Genomic DNA, 18,214 nt, shown 5'->3' with positions numbered 1-18,214 from the left:
CCTACATATGCAAGATAAAGGCAAAGAGAGACGTTCCTGTGTTTCCCCTAATTTTTTCTCTGTATAAGACCAATATTGACTTATGACCACCTCCCGATGAGAATAAGCAGTTGTAGATTAGGCAAACACACAGCAACCTATACAACCGTGCCCCCCCCCTCTTAATGGAGTTGACCATCAATCTCTTAAGGTTTCTTCAGGTTCAATTGGGGCACATAATACTTTGGAGTGGGCCCCTCAAAATTGGAGAGAATGGTTAAGCAATCTAGTGATTGCATTTGTGGTTCAGTTTTTAAATGTTGAGAGATTCCAGGCTTAGTAGGAGATTGCAATGGTGGTTCTAATTGGATCAGACGTTTTCTACAATGTTGTTCAGAAAGCTGTCCAACTTTGATGAAGAAAAGGAAAAGAATCATCCAGGGCTGGATCTAGGAGGATGCAGGATGTCAGTGTCCATTGTGCTGGTGGGATTGATTCCTCTCAGGTCCGATCCAGCTGGTTATTTTGTTCTCAAAACACAACCTCTTACAAGTATCAAATGTGTTTTTATTACATAAATGTCTTTCTGGTATGTTGATGGTCACGCAGGCTGAGGAGCAAGTATGGAAGTCAGAGGGCAGCTTGTAGGAGAGGTTACTTCCCTTCCACAGTGTGCATCCTGGCAATCCAGCTCTAGACACCAGGCTTGGCAGCAAGTGCTTTTATCCCCGGTACCATTTTTTCAGCCATTATTGCTTTAAAGCACATTTTAAATCATCACAGTACTATTGGAATTCTAGCACACTGGTATTTTTACCATGTCTATCTTCAGTGTCAGACCCACAGTCTACACCCTGGGTGATGTTGAGAGGAGCACCTCCATTCTTCAGCACTAACAACTTCCAGAATAGGCTAAGTGCACCTCACATCTGCAGCTCTCTGAAGACCTGTTACCTAAACTGTTGACCTAGACAGCTTGTGTCTTAACACCAGGATCAACTTCATTTGGTACATACCTTACAACCTCATGTCACCCCTGTCTTGAAACCACCATGTAATCCCATTACCTGGACACAGCACTCTCCTAAAATCATACTTTATAGGAATCTTTAATACATTACCTGGATTCTTTTAGGGCAACTAAGAAGAGTGCAATGGTGCATGTTATGTATGTGTATTGTGCATGTTTGCATGTGTACACGACATGAGTAGTACAGGTTTGTACACTCACAGGTCCATGTTAATTATTTCCTCTGCCACTCTCCATCCTTTAATTATGCATATATCTTGATGTATGTGTTTGTATCCATGTGTATGTCTGTGCACATGCATGCAGGTGCCCACAGAAGCAAGAGGAGTATGCGAGTTCTTCTGCTTCTATGAACTGCCAGACATGGATGCTGATAACCACACTTGGATAGACTGAATGATCACCATTGCCACCACCACTACAACCATCACCACCACCACCAGCAGCAGCAGCAGCAGCAGCAACAAATATTTCTGTCTATGCATCTCTTTAGCTCTTCCACCTGAGTTCTTAGACAGGGTCTCTCAATGAGCCTGGTTCTCAGTGATTAGGCAAGACTAACAATCATTTTCGTTGTGCTTTATTTTATAATTGTTTTTGTGTCACTTAATGACATCATTATTATTTTAAATGTCATTTAACACTAGTCATTTCCTGTTTAAAAAAATAGAGAGACAGAGAGAAAACAGACTGACAGAGGGTGGGGGGAGGAACAGAGATAGGGGAAGACATTGGAGAGGAGGGTCGGCAATTATGAAAACTGGCTTCCTTTGCAGAAGACTTGCGTTGGTTCCCAACAACCATGTCAAAAAGCTTACAACCCCCTGTAACTCCAGATCCGTTGGTGAACACCCTTTTCTGGGCTTTGCAGGTACTATACTCATGTGCACATAACCACACAGAATATATGAACAATCATAAAACATCTTAATTTTTTAAAAGAAAAATTTCATATATAACGTCCCTGTGGAGAAACTTCAACCATAAAAGGCTCACTTTGTTATTCCATAAGTTGCATGGTTTTCGTTTGTGGCTGCTGTTGTTACTGTTCTTGGTTTTCATTTGTTTCGATTTTTAAGCAATGTTTCCATTTCAGTTGTTTCTCCCACTTGAAGCAGGATTCTTTGACTTCAGTCTTTTCACCTGTTAAAAAAACTTTCAAGATCTCTCTTCAGTGAATTCACTTTTCTTCAAGAGCCAGGCTTCTCTGACAGGCTTTCTTCTGTTTCCATTTGAACTCTCTGGGCCTGCTTCTCAGCTGCCTTTCCCGGCTTCCCTTCCTGAATTCACACCCTCGTTTTAATTGCCCCGTTCTCTGGTCTTCCTGACACATCCTCAAGGGGGTTCCCAAGTGCATGAAAGGCAACTCTGTAAGTCTCTGAGGACACAGAATAATTTTATTCTGCTTTTTCACTTACTGAAGCTTGACAAAGTATTCTATCCTGGGTGGAAAATATTTCCTTCTCATAATGCTGAAGCCAATTTTTCCTTTGTCTCCTGCATTCATTGCTACTAAAAGAAAAGGCAACATTGTTGAATTTCTCATGACTTCATAATGGCTTTGATTATCTCTGATGCTCTGCAGTTTAATACTGAGGCTGGGAAAAATTAGAGGCGCTGGAGAAATGAGATGGTGCCGGCGTTAGGGGACCATGCTCCTCTTCCAGAAGACGAGAGTTCAGTTTTCAGCACTGGTTGTTCATGGCTGCTTGTCATTCCAGCTCCAGGATATGCAATGTCCTCTTCTGAACTCCATGTGTACTCACACACATGTGCGTACCTGCACACAAACGCATATGTGTACACACCACTAAAAATGTTAAATATTTTAAATAAATAAATTAATAATAAATAGAATTGTACCTACACTTCTAACTTTCTTGCTGTGCACCTTTTTTTTTTTTTTTTTTTTTTAAATTTTACTTCAAATTGTGCTTCCCCTGGGTTGTGCTAGATTTACCTAAACTATACCTTAAATACTTGTCTTCCTCATCCCTTTTTCAATCTGTTTTTCTGTAGCTCCTGTGTGCTGGGATTTTCTGTCTTAATTCATTTTTCTGCACAATCTCTGGCTCGTAGCTCTGGGGTAGTTTTCTTCCCTCACATCTGCTATTGGCTTTCTCTCTCTCTCTCATATTTTAATGTCTACTTCTGTGACTTTCTGTCTCATCAGAATCTGGTGTTCTTAATACATAAAGCACATCCATTTACTTTCGTGGGGCCTGTGTGGAGCTAAACACGTACATGCATGTGTATGGATGCAAGAAGTCAACTTCAGTTGAAATGTGATGTGATCCTTTATAGTTAGGTAGTTAGCTGGTTAGTTGGTTAGTTTTTGAGGCAGGGTCTCTCACTGGACTGGAACTCACCATGTATCTTGGGTTGGCCTGTCTATGAGCCAGGAATCAACCTGTCTCTACCTCCCCAGCACTAGGATTACAAGCACCCACCACTAAGTCTGGCTTTGCTATGTGCATTCTGAGAATACAAATTCAAGTCCTCAAGCATTTTACCAAATGAACTGTCTCTGTATCTCCTTGCATGAATTAATTTCTTTCTTATTTCATTATCAGTCTCATTCATTTTATAGAGGTTCCCCTTCTCCCCCCCCCCCCAAATTTTAGATCCTTCATTTAGAACTCAAACATAAGTGTGGAGCAAGGGAAGGGTCAAATTGTTCATTGTTCACAGATGGGCTGTTGACAGTTACACTGAAAAGGGAAGGTGGTTGCTATGATATGAGAGGAAGGAGGGCTCTCTCTCATCAGAGCCTTTGTCCTTGATATACGTTAACCTCATGCCTATGTACATTTTTTTTCTCTAGACAAAGAATTTTGACAGTACAGTATTACATTTTTTTTGATAGAATAATCTATTCACAGTTAATTATATTCAACTCTGAGGTCCTAACTGGAGGCTGAATGCTCACTCTGGTCTATATGATAGCCAGGGCTTGTAAACATAATATCTGAAGCTTTGATGACAGATGGTAATGCTATCTGACTAGTGCACTGTGCGCCTTCCCAATGATGATGTGGTGTCCTTTAAATTTTCTTGACACACATTAACTAATAAACTACGTGCCTTAGAAGCATAAACACCTGGATCCAATCTATATAACTCAAAACAAACCAAAAAATCCACTGTGATCATAGTGCTCTCAATATTGTATTATGTTGGGAATATGGTGACAGTAAAATCCCTGACACTCACTGGCCAGCCACTCCAGCTGAATGGATGAGCTCCATTTTGACCCCTGGTTTCCACATAAACATACACACCACATACCCACGTGTGTGTGTGTGTGTGTGTGTGTGTGTGTGTGTGTGTGTGTGTGTGTGTTCTATTTTGCTGTCCTGTTGCTATAATGAGAACTATAACCCAAAGGAACTTGGGAAGGGAAGTGTTTAATTCACCATGCTGTTAGATAGTTCTTAATCAAGGAAACTCAAGACAGGAGATTGAAGATGAAACCATAAGAAAATGGTGCTTCCTGGCTTTCTCTCAGGCCCAGGTTAGGTTACCACTCATATACAATTAAGGCTCACCTGCCAAGGGATGGCTTGGCTCACAGTGGGCTGGAACTTTCTGCCTCAATGAGCAATCAGAACACCCTACACACATATGCCCATAGGCCAATCCAGTGGAGGCAACTCTCTAGTTGAGTTTCCCTTATCCCTAGAGATTCTTAAGTGTCTAGCTGGCAATAGAAAAATTAACCAGTACAAGGTGAGATAATGTCAGGACTTGTAAAATCATTTTCATGGGGATGTTCTAACATTTTAAATTATAACTATGTTTTAAACTCGAGATATTATCTCACCTGCAAAAACATATAATGGAACACAATGCTCAAAATTTAATAAAAAACATTTATTGCTAAGTTAGATGACAGAGACTTTACTATAATAATCACAAAGTTGGTCATTTCTATTTTTCTGGTATTTGTGGCCAGGGTGAAACTTATAAATCCATCTAGGGATGGTAGTTTTCTTTGCATTGTAAGCTCTGTAAAAATAGCAATAAATCTGTTTGAAATGTAGAAATGACCTTTATGGGTATATTTTATGGTTTCTTTTCTTTTCTACTCACATGAGGTATTTTGTGAACTGGTATCCTGTTTTTCAAAGTTGTATCTCATACAATATGAAAATGCACTCTGTTTCACTGTGAAATGCTGCTGCTCTGACTTTGTCTATGGGGACCAGAGATCAAAGGAGGTGCAAACAACACAAATGAAAATGCAGTAAAGGCCTACTATAAATCTGGCCTTATCTCCATTTGTTTCATAAGTTCTGAGTCTTCTGGGAGGCATAAGATGTTTCCAGTCTCTCAAAACTTCATGTTGCTAAAGGTAATTTTATACAATCTATAAATCCCCCCACACTCACATGTTAGAGTCCCCAATTATCTGAGCACTCTTTCCTCCAGAGTAACAACATACGGTTGGTAAATGTGCAAGAATACAAGGTCAAAACCCAAAAGATGGAGGTGCACAAAATGCGAGACATATCCCTTACTATCCATCCCATCATGCCCAAACAACAATGATTTGGGGCATTATGCACACTCAAGGCTGAGCCCCTCAATCACACACCACAAACGTATCATTAAGGTTTGTATTTTTCATGAGAATGTCAGCCATTCTTTGACTATATTGTCTTAACAAGCTTACCAACGGGCTACAAACAGAAATAGAAACCTCTCAGATGCCTCACAATTGTATTTTCTTGTAGAATTGCACACTAGAAATGAGAGGTTATTTTCTTTCCTTATTCCCCTAGGTGTTTTATGAAAGGCAAATAAAATGTCAAGCTTTCTGCTCTCACCTGCTTTTGCCAGGACCGTTCTCCTTGAATAGGAGCGAGTGGTCTCTGCCTCCAGTAGCAGACCACTTCCCATCATTTTTATCTCGGAAAATAGGTTGCTGGAAGGACCGCAGGAATGCCAACTTGGGATTCTCATAGGAAATGCAACACAGGAGGAGTCACATGACTCTCAGACTCTCTGTGACCTCTCATGTCCCAGGGGCAGAAGGTGGCTTTCATCAAGAAACTATCCAGCCCATTTTCAGTACCAAGAGTTCCTACAGAGATGAACAAAGTGCTTCCAAGGAATCATAAAACACCTGGCTACAAATGTGCGGTTGTCAGGGATGTGGGTCAGTTTGTAGAGTGCTTAGCTTCCATGAATAAATCTTTTAGTTCCATTCTACACTCTGTCTAAACGTGATGAGGCATCCCTTGCCTGTAGTTATAGCACTGTAGGAGTGGAAATAGGGAGATAAGAAGTTCAAGGTAATCTTCAGATACATAGTGAGTTCAAGACCAGCCTCGCCTACACTGGACCTTGTCAAAACAAAAAATTGTACTTAAGGACATCTGTATTAATTCAGTGCATAGTTGCTCCATTTTAGCTATTGCAGACTTTCTTCTATATCTTTTTACTGAAGCTATAGGTGTGTTCAAATATCTAATTGACATCTCTTTTTTGTCTTAATAAGTGTTTTATCGGAAAAAGAAAAGATTTCTTCTAGAAAAGGAAGTTTCTAATCATCCAAAGAAAGCATTCAGTCTGTTTTGAAAAGCTCTGTTAGCAAGTATGCAGATAAGAAGTCATGGCTTTTCCTTCACAAGTACTGCATGCATTTTGAATCAAGAAAAATTTAAATCTGAGAAGGTATTTGAAGCAGTTCTAAAAATATGCTGTAAATGTTTCTGAAGTGATACTATAACAAGATATTAAAAATCCACAGACTTAAAAACAACCAAAGCATTCTCTCTCCAGTGTAGGGGAATCTCCATTAGACACCATTCCTTGAAAGTGGACAATAGTTTTCCAAATCCCATCACTGTCTATGACTATGTCAATGATGATACCAGTAGTTTGTGGTTAAATTCCTACTTTATTTCATGTGACCTCATCTTATATTTCTTATGTAATTTATCCATATAGCTTATATGTAGATCCAGAAAGAAAATATATTATGAGGTTCAGAGGTCATGACTCTTAGGGATACCACGGTTAATCCACAAATTGACGGACAGGGCTATCTAATTCTAGAAGTATAAAAACCTAGAGCGATGTGATTGTAGCTCAGACAGAAAAGCACTTGTCTTGCTAACATTAGGGATCTGACTTGGGTCACTGGAATGCATATAGAGTCCAGCATGCCTGTCATCCCAGTGCTGAGGAAGCAGAGAAAAGAGAATTTCTGGAGCTTTACTGGCCAGGCAACAAAGCCCAGAACAATAAGTTCTGCTTCAGAAAACTGGGCAGCACCTGAAAAAACAGCACCCAAACTTGCCCTCTGGCCTCCATGCCATGCACTATGCAAACTCAGCAAAGGAGCAGTGTGCAGAAGAACGGAACCAGCATCTCTTCAGCACCAACTGTGGTTTTAACTAAAAAATACCACATTGTTCTATTGTACCAATAAAGACTCGTGAGGCAGATGTTGTGGTGAAAAACATCCTAGCTCAGAGAGCCAAAGGAAAGCACCCAGCTGACCTTCCTACTCAGCTCACATCCCAATGTAAAACGCCCAAAAAGCTCACTAGCTCAGCTGACAGCTCAGGAGGAAAAGGCCAAAATACCCAAGGCCAAAGGCTTGCCAGTTCAAGCCCCCAAAATTCAAAGGCCAAGAAGCTGAGGGGCTCAAGAGCCAGAGAGCTGGAGAACGAAGAGCCAGAGAGCTAAGAGCTAAAAGCCTGAGAGTCAAGCCCAAGAGCTAAAAGCGCCAAAGACCACTTCTACTTCTACCTGTTGTCTTACATAACCCTCAACTCAAAACCCATCCTACTCTTTAATCCCTGTCAGCTGGTTTCTCGCTCCACCTCTTGACCTAAAGTTGACTTTATTAAATCCTGTTTATTAAATCTTGGTTTAAAGGTGTGTGTTAGTGCTCAGCCATACCAAACAAAAGACATGTCATTTCAAAAAGAGTATGTCATTTCAAAGTCTGTATAGATTTCTGTTGGAATTTTGATGAGGATTGCATTGAATCTGTAGATTGCTTTTGGTAGGATGACCATTTTTACAATGTTGATTCTACCAATCCATGAGCATGGGAGATCTTTTCATCTTCTGATATTTTCTTCAATTCTTTTTTTCAAAGACTTGAGTTTTTTGTCATACAAGTCTTTCACTTGCTAGGTTAGGGTTATCCCAAGATATTTTATATCAGTTGTGGCTATTAGGAAGGTTACTTCCTCATTTCCTTCTCAGTGCAGTTGCCATTTGTGTGTAGGAGGGCTACTGATTTTTTATGAGTTAATCTTGTATCCAACCACATCAGTGAATGTGTTCATTAGCTGTAAGAGTTCCTTGGTTTTGGAGGGTTTTCTGCAGTGTAGTAGTCATCACCCTTGCTTAACAACAGGATATTTTTATGTCAAAATACTACACTGGAAGATCACAAAGAAGTGCTGTGATGACACAATAGAATACTGTGATGCCATAGTATGGCATTGTATGTTTCATCAGGGCACTCTGATGACACAGCAGGGCACTGAGGTGTCATAATAAGCATGATGATGAGACAATAGAGCAATGTTCTGTCAAAATACAGTGTGTGTTACATCAAAAAACGTTACTGTGATGTCACAGTTGACAAAACAGGGAAACAGTGTCGCAATGCTACAGTGTGACATCATAATAGGGCACTATGATGATACAACAGGGTTCTGTTATGCACAACACTACACTGTAATGTCACAGCAGACCACTGTGATTACTGCAGTGACATAATAGGGTACTGTTATGTCAAAATACTACACTGTAATATCACATGGGCTGCTGTTATGACACGTCATGTCACTATGATGTCACAATAGTGCCCTATGATAAGACAATAGGGCAATGTAATGTCACAATCCAACTCGAGACTGTGATGTCAAAACAGTGCACTGGGATGATACTACAGGTATTGGTGTGTCACAATACTACACTGTGATGTCACAATAGGATACTGTTATATCTAAATACTACACTGTGATGTCACAATAGGATACTGTTATATCTAAATACTACACTGTGATGTCACAATAGGATACTGTTATATCTAAATACTACACTGTGATGACACATAGGGCAATGATATTTCACAATGAAACACTGTGAGGACACAAGAGGGCATAGTGATTTCACAACGGGCACTGTGATGTTAGAATAGGGCACTATTATGAGATAAAAGGGCAATATTATGTCACTATATTTGTACTATGACATCACAAAAGAACATTGTGATTTACAATAGGCCACTTTGGCAATAAAAGAGGGCTCTGTTATTTCACAGTATTATGCTCTGATATCACAATAGGGTGCTCTGATGTCAAAATACTACACTGTGATATTATAATGGGCACTGTGATGTCACAATAGGGTATCACAATGGTGATGTCACAGCAGGGCACTATGATGACACAGTAATGCAATGTTATGTCCAAATATAAAACTGTGATGCTACAATAGAACACAGGAATGTCACAATAAGGCACTACGATGACACAATAGGGCAATGTTAAATCATAATGCTACAGTGTAATGTCACAATAGAGCACGGTGATGACAGAATAGGGCAAGGTTATGTCATAATACTGCACTGTCGTGTCGTAACAGAGCACTACAATGATACAAGAGGTTACTATTTTGTCAAAACACTACGGTGCTATCACACACAATGTCACAATACAAAATGATGATGATGTCACAATGTGGCACCGTGATACTGTGTGTCACAACAGACACTATGATGTCACAATAGGGCGCAGTGATGACAAAATAGATCACTGTTATGTCACAACACAATGATGTGGTCTCACAATATAACAATGGGATGTCACAAGAAACTGTGATGACACAATCTGACAATGTTCTGTCAAAATGTAACATTGTGATGTCGCTTTTTCTCAGAGAATAGTAAGGATATCAAGTTTTATACTTGGAAATGAATTTTATGCAGGGTGCTATATGGATCTATTTGCATTCTTCTTCTATATGCAGCCATATAGTTTGACCAGTTCCATTTTTGAGGATACTCTGCTTATTCCAGTGTGTATTGATGGCTGCTTTATAAAAATTTACATATCCATAGGTGTGTGGACTCATGTTGGGTTGCCAACAGATTCAATTGATCAACATGTCTGTTTTTATGCCAATATCATTCACAGGGCCTAAGCCAGCGGGAGTCCCAATGTTGAGAGTGAAAGTGGATACAAACCCTCATCCTTAACCTAGAAGCTATCTCCAACTGAGCCCACAAAGGAAAAAAAATTGGCTTTCTCCAACTAAGTCTCATGGGAAACACAAACCACACTTAGTGATAGCCCCAATGTCCAGCAGTAGACGGACAAAATAAAACAAACTCAATGGTATTTTTGGAGTTTTCTTTAATCTTCCGGATCTGTATGTTAAGGTTCTAATTTTGTGTCTTTATGGGATTTTTGTGAATGTGAATATGTGTGTGTGTGTGTGTGTGTGTGTGTGTGTGTGTGTGTGCGTGTTGCACTTGTATGTGTTTCTTGTGCTTTTTCTTTTGCTCTATTTGTTGCTACTGTTTGTTTTGCTCTAATTATTTCCCCTTCTCCTTTTATCTTTCTTTTTTATATGCTTCATTGTTTCCTAATGAGAAGGACCAAGAAAAGATGTGAATTTGGACTTGTGGGGGGGTGGTGGTGGGGAGGATCAGGAAAGAGTTGGGAGAGGGGAAACCATAATCAAAATATATTGAAAAAAAATTGCAATAAAAATAAATGAAATAAAAAACAATATACAGGTGTGGATAACTTGTTCCTTCAGAGAGCAAAAGTCTTGTCCCCAGTGACATTTTAGGCACTTTATACCAATGGGTTACTTTAGCACAAGAGGTCTTGACACCCACAGGCACTGGCATCCAGTGTCCATACTCCCACACAAAGCCTCATGCATGAGTATAATTAAAACTAAAGTAAATATATGACAATATATGATGCACTATAGAAGTTTATGACATTAACCTGTCACACAGTAGCAACAGTTTACTCATCCATGTTTGTGCATATATTGATTCTGAGTAAAATTCTTTTCAAATGTGAACAGTACATCATGTTTATAGTGCTCATTTTGAGATTGTTTGGTGACAATGTCTGTTTTCATAGCACTTGTTTTCTTAGATAAGAGGCACCTTTTGAAAGAAATAGTAAAACTGATTTGTGTGTGCGTGCACATAGGGCCATTAGGCTGGAAGTAAAATCCCTGGAGCCAGAGTTATACGTGGTTGTGGGCCAGCTGGTGTGCGGACTGGCAATCAAATCCAGATCCTATGAAAGAAAAGGAAACATTCTTAACTACTGAGTCACTTTTTTCAGCCCACCAACAACATTTTAATGTTATAAACTGTTAATAAAAATGCTTGCAAGTAAGAACATAACAGCAAACTCAACAGGCTCCAAAGTGTAGACATTTCTTTTTAACTAAATAAATTTATTTATTCACTTTGCATCTCAAGTGTAGCACTCTCCCTCCTCTCTTCCCCATTCTACCTTTCCCCCCTCTTCTCTGTATTCCCCCTTCCCTACCCATCAAAAACAGGGAACGCCCCTCACCTACCCATTCCAGGATATCAAGTTGCATCAGGACTGAGCACATCCTCTACCATAGCAGCCTGGCAAGCGAGCCCCATTAGAGAGAAGCCATCAAAAAGCAGACAGCTGAGTCGATGTCAGAGACAGCACCCACTCCTCTTACTAGGGGACCCATATGAAACCTGAGCTGCCCATGGGATATATAGGTGTATCGGGCCTGTTTGATCTTTCAGTCTTTGCAAGTCCCCCCGGGCCCAGGTTAGTTAGCTCTGTTGATCTTAGGAAGCTCCTCTCCCCTCCTGGTCCTTCCTTCCTTCTTCCCACTCTTCTGCAAGGCTCTCTGCACTCCTTCCATTGGTTGGCTGTGAGGATCAGCATCTATTTCCATCTCTAGCTGTGTGGAGCCTCTCTCTATGTTATGTTTATGTCTGCAGGAAGAGAAGTGTCATTAATAGTGTCAAGGGTTGCTTCTTTTGCACGTTGTGGCCAGGCATCTGCTGGACATTCCCTCAATTGCTGCCTTTTCTATATCCCTGCACTTCTTGTAGGAAAGATAAATATGGGGTAAAGTTTTTGTGGGTGGGTTGAATTTACCCTTTCTCTGGTTAAAGGGTGGCCTCTTCTCTCTCCGTGTCTGCCTCTAGAAGGGGTCTCAGCTAGAGTCAGTCCCATATCTTCCCAGGAGCCTACCATGTTGTAGGTCTCCAGCCTATCTCAGAGATGCCTCAGACCACCATTTCTCTTCTCTCTGCAAATCCTCTGTATTCCTGTCCCACCAACACCCCCACGCTCCCCACATTAGATATCCACCATCACTTCCCTCAACACTCCCTCTCCTATCCTGTTCTTTATCTTCAACCACTTTTGTCTATTTCCCCTTCTCGGTGAGATTCATGCATCTTTCCTTGGACCCTCCTTGTTACTTGGCTTCCTTGGGGCTATGAATTTTGGTATGGTTATCCTGTAGTGTATGGCTAATGTCCACTTATGAGTCCATTTATAATGTCTTTCTGGGTTTGGGTTACATCACTCAGGATGATCTTTTCTAGTTCCATTCATTTGCCTGTGAATTTCATGATTTCCTTCTTTTAAATAGCTGAGAATATTCAATTGTGTGAATGTACCACAGTTTCTTTATCCATTCTTCGGTTGAGGGACATCTGGGTTGATTCCAGATTCTGGCTATTACAAATAAAGCTGTTATAAACACAGTTGAGTAAATGTCATTGTATAAAAGGGCATCTTCAGTATATGCCAATTAAAGCTATAGCTTGGTTTTGAGGTACAACTATTCCCAATTTTCTGAGAAACAACCAGATTGATTTCTGTAGAATCTCATTCCCTTCATGGGAACTGGCCCTGGAAGGCTTGTCCCGAGAACTGGTCACACAAGGGCCAGAGAATCAAACATTGGTGAACGTGACTGCCCACCCATGCATTTTCAGGTGAAAGGAAAGCCAGATTTTTACTCTGTCCTCTGCGGGTAGTGAGCCCTAGCTTTTGAGCCCTTCCATGGCAGATTGAGCCCCAGACTTGAGGAAGTGCAGGGTAACAGGGCACTTAGCTAAAATAAGGCTGCTGGGAGACAAAGAACTAGGTTTGTTGATTATCTTCCTTGATTTCTCTGTTCCAACAAGAGTTCAAACTAACCTTAAAGATTAAAAAACAAAAGCAAAAAACAAAAACAAAAACCAAGGGCAAGGGGCTAGAATAAAAGAAAAGAGAGAGCATCTCCCACTTGGAGACCCTGGGATTTAAAGCCAAGGTATGTAAATTGCAGGAGGCATGTCCAGGAAACCTCCCTCATGGATTTGAATTGTCCTTCTAAAGAGCCAGGCCATTGCTACCTTTTGGCTGAAGATTTTTTGTGGTCTGCTTTGAAATGTGTCTCTGAAAAGAGCCAGCCTTTTGACACCTTTTGGTCCAAGGTCTTTTGTGGTCTGTGGGCAGCAGGAGGGAGGCACTTTCCTTATTCCAAGCACAGAAAGCTGGCTTTGCAAAAGGATGTGTCTCTGGACCTCGGATGGCCAGAGACAGCCCACAATATCCAAAGTGGATGTACAAGTTTGAACTTCCTAAGCAATGGAGGCGTGTTCTCCTTTCTCTGCATCCTTACCAGCACATGCTGTGTCGCTTCAGTTTCTGGTCTTAGCCATTCTGAAGGGTGTAAGATGAAATCTCAGAGTCGTTTTGATTTGTATTTCTCTGATGATTAATGACACTGAGCATTTAAGTGTTTCTTGGCCATTTATGATTCCTGTGATAAGAATTCTTTGTTTAGCTCTGTACCCAATTTTTAATTAGAATATTTGGTTTGTTGGTGTTTAATTTCTTGAGTTCCTTATGTATTTTGGATACTACCCCTTTGTCTGATATAGGATTGTTGAAGATCTTTTTTCAGTCTGAAGGCTGTCATTTTGTTCTGTTGACAGTGTCCTTTGCGTTATAGAAGATTTCAGTGTCAAGATTTACCATTTATTAATTGCTGATCTTAGAGCCTGAGCTGCTGGTGTTCTGGTCAGGAAGTTGTCTCTTGTGCCAATGAGTTAAGATCTCTTTCCCACTTTCTCTATTTAGTGTTTCTGTTTTTATGTTGAGGTCCTTGATATACTTGGACTTGAGTTTTGTGCAGGATGGTGGATATGAATTTATTTGTGTTTTTCTACAAGTAGACATCCCGTTAGATCAGCACCATTTATTGAAGATGTTATCATTTTACTATTGTATGCCTTTGTTCTTTGTCAAAATCAAGTGCTTATAGGTGTGTGGGTTTGTTTCTGGATCTTCAGCTCAAATCCATTGATCTACCTACCAGTCTGTTTCTATCCCAGTACCATGCATTTTTTATTACTGTTGCTCTGTAGTACAGCTTGAAATAAAGGATGGCAGTGCCTCCAGAAGTTCTTTTATTATTCAGGTTTGTTTTAGCTATTCTGTACAATTCTGTAGAGAATTGTATTGAAATTTTGATGGGAATTGTATTGAATCTATAGATTACTTTGGTTAGATGGCCATTTTTTACTATGTTAATCCTATAGATCCATGAACATGGAGAACTTTCTTTCTTCTGATATCTTCTTCAATTTCTTCCTTAAGAGACTTGAATTTGTTGTCAAATAGGTCTTTCATTTGCTTGGTTAGAGTTATACCAAGATTCTTTATGCTATTTTTGGCTATTATGAAGGGTATCCATTGTTATTTACCCTTTCCATTTATAATTTTGTTAATTTGAATATTTTTCCACTGTATTTTAGTCAGTTTGACTAAGGGTTTATCTAGCTTGTTGATTTTCTAAGCAGCTAAACTAATAGTTGTTTCTTTGTATCATTATCATTCTCTTTGTTTCTACTTTGTTGATTTCAGCCTTGAGTTTGATTATTTCCTGTCCTCTATTCCTCTTATGTGTGTGCGTGATTCTTTTTGTTCTAGATCTTTCAGATGTGCTTTTAAGTTGCTTGAATGAGAGCTTTACATTTTTTTATGAAGGCACTTAGTGCTATGAACTTTCCTCTTAGCATTGCTTTCATTGTGTCCCATTAGTTTGGGTATGTTGTGGCTTCATTTTCATTTAATTATAGAAAGTCTTTACTTTTATTCATTATTTCTTCCCAGACCAAGTGGTCAATTAATAGAGGGTTATCCAGTTTCTATGAGTTTTTAGGCATTCTTTTTTTTTTTTTTTTTTGGTCTTTAAATTTTTTATTTATTATAACTTAATCACTTTATATCCTGATTGTAATCCCCTTACTTTTTTTTAAAATTTTTTATTATTAATTTATTCTTGTTACATCTCAATGGTTATCCCATCCCTTGAGTCCTCCCATTCTTCCCTCTCTCCCCTTTTCCCCTTATTCTCCTCCCCTATGACTGTTCCTGAGGGGGATTACCTCCCCCTGTATATGCTCATAGGGTATCAAGTCTCTTCTTGGTAACCTGCTGTCCTTCCTCTGAGTGCCATCAGGTCTCCCCTTCCAGGGGACATGGTCAAATATGAGGCACCAGAGTTCATGAGAAAGTCATATCCCACTCTCCACTCAACTGTGAAGAATGTTCTGACCATTGGCTAGATCTGGGTAGGGGTTTAAAGTTTACCACCTGTATTGTCCTTGGCTGGTGCCTTAGTTTGAGCAGGACCCCTGGACCCAAATCTGCCTATCATAATGTTCTACTTGTAGGTTTCTAGGACCCTCTGGATCCTTCTACTTTGCCATTCTCCCATGTTTCTCTCCTCTAGAGTATGTTTCTGAAATCCAGCTTTAATTCAGGTGATAAAATACAATGTATTATTCCAATTTTCTTTTATCTGCTGAGGCTTGCTTTGTGGCTGAGTGTGTGTTCAATTTTGGAGAAGGTTGTGAGGTGTTAGGAAGAAGGTATGTTCCTTTGTGTTTGGATGGAATGTTCTGGTATGTTCCTTTGTGTTTGGATGGAATGTTCTGATATGTTCCTTTGTGTTTGGATGGAATGTTCTGGTATGTTCCATTGACTCACAACATCAGTTAACTTCATTATTCTTCCGTTTAGTTTTTATCTTGATGATCTGTCCATTGATGAGAGAGGAGGGTTGAAGTCTTCTCTTAATGTGTGTGGATCAATGTGTCATTTAAGCTTTGGTAATGTGGAAGAGTTGTGCAGTTCAATTTTAATGTGTGACCTCGAACAGCAGGAGCAGAGGCTTCCTTTCACTCTGTTGCCAACCTTTGTGTCCCATTCCCCTAACCGGGCTGACTTGACTATCCATAATAGGAGAAGATGCACTTAGTCCTTCTGCAACTTGTCCATCATCCAATGGGACCAGTGGGCTGGTCCAAGCACTGATTGCTTCTTGACCAAAAAGAGCAACCTGAAGATCCATGGTCCTGTTTCTTGCTCAGTGTGGGTGTAGAGTGCTCAGAGGGAGGGCCATGTGCTAGGAGAGGTTCCTCATCTCACTGGGGTTCATGGAAATGAGTTTTCCCCTGCTTGTTATAGTTTAGCTCTTTTAGAATGAAATTGCTGGTATCAGAAGGCATTGGAAACTTGGATGTTTCAAAGGCTGGTGATGATAAGACAGTGTAACAGCTCTTTGGTTAAGCTGTTGTACAGGGCTGATGAGATGCAGGCCTGGAGGGTACTTCACCAATAGCCAGCACCAATCTTTCTGGCAACTGAGTGGGATTCAGCGGCTGCCAAGGCAGTTCCAACATCACTGCCCCAGGCATCCAGTGGCAGTTCTCTAGGGAGAAAGGGAGCCCTCTCTTCCCCAGAATAAATGAAATCTGAGAAGGTCATGGTGGAGGAATGGCTGAAGCATGAGAAAGCAAGACAGCCAATCTTTATTGGTGAACCAGGGATTTATAAACCTAGAGCAGTGGAGAGCGGCTTGTGGGTGAATGTGCTCGATTCCTTAGGCCTAGAGGTGCCAGGAGACTTGATTTACATGCAGTGGTACAGTATCTCATTTATATGCAGTAGCAGGGGGTTCTATCAATTATATATGGGTGAGGGAAGAGCTTCCAGGTAAGATTAAAGATATGCTTAACACAGGGTGCATAGTTCTAGGAATCTCTAGGTGCTTGCTGAATAGGGTCTATCAGAAAAGGGTCTTCCCTGAGGGCTATGTGATGCTCCTTAGGAGATCTAGGGGTCTCCAGATCAGGTGAAGAGAGAAACCCTCTGAGAAAGGGATCCCATCTTAATAGACCAAATTCAGTTGGCTATCCAGCAACATCAGACTTCTGCCTTAGAAAGCAAAGTTCTTCAGATATGCCAAGGTGAGTTGATACCCATGGAAGGTATCCCTTTTTCTGAGTCTCCTTTTGAGGAGAAAGGGAGGATGAAAGGATGGTGGGGAGGGGGCGGAGGAAGGTAAGAGGCAGGGACCTGGAGGAGAGGAGGAGGATAAGCTATGATCAAAATGTAAGATAAATAGATTAATTAATAAAAAATACTTAAATGGGAGGATTGTCCCAGGATGTGTGTACAAGTCAGAGGACATTTGTAAGAGCTGATTTTCTGCTTCCTCCACATGAGGCCTCTCTCCTTTGTTGTTCCCTTTCCTCTTCCCTTTCTCCCTCCTTCTCTTCTTCCTTTTCTTTTTCTTCTTTCCTCCCTCTTCCTTCTTCCTTATCCCCATTCCTCCCTCCCTTTCTTCTTTCCTTTTCTTTAAATTTTTTTATTAATTTATTGTTGTTACATCTCAATGGTTATCCCATCCCTTGTATCCTCCCATTCCTCCCTCCCTCCTTCCCATTTTCCCCTTATTCCCCTCCTCTATGACTGTTCCTGAGGGGGATTACCTCCCCCGTATATGCTCATAGGGTATCAAGTTTCTTCTTGGTACCCTGCTATCCTTCCTCTGAGTGCCACCAGGTCTCCCCCTCCAGGGGACATGGTCAAATATGAGGCACCAGAGTTCGTGTGACAGTCATACCCCACTCTCCACTTAACTGTGGAGAATGGTCTGTCCATTGGCTAGATCTGGGTGGGGTTTAAAGTTTACTTCCTGTATTGTCCTTGGTTGGTGCCTAAGTTTAAGCAGGACCCCTGGACCCAAATCTGCCTATCATAATGTTCTTCTTGTAGGTTTCTAGGACCCTCTGGATCCTTCTACTTTGCTATTCTCCCATGCTTCTCTCATTGAGAGTCCCAGTAGGATGTCCTC

Source organism: Acomys russatus, chromosome 6, assembly GCF_903995435.1.
Source record: "Acomys russatus chromosome 6, mAcoRus1.1, whole genome shotgun sequence".
NCBI lineage: Eukaryota > Metazoa > Chordata > Mammalia > Rodentia > Muridae > Acomys > Acomys russatus.
Note: the sequence above shows the minus strand (reverse complement) of the source record.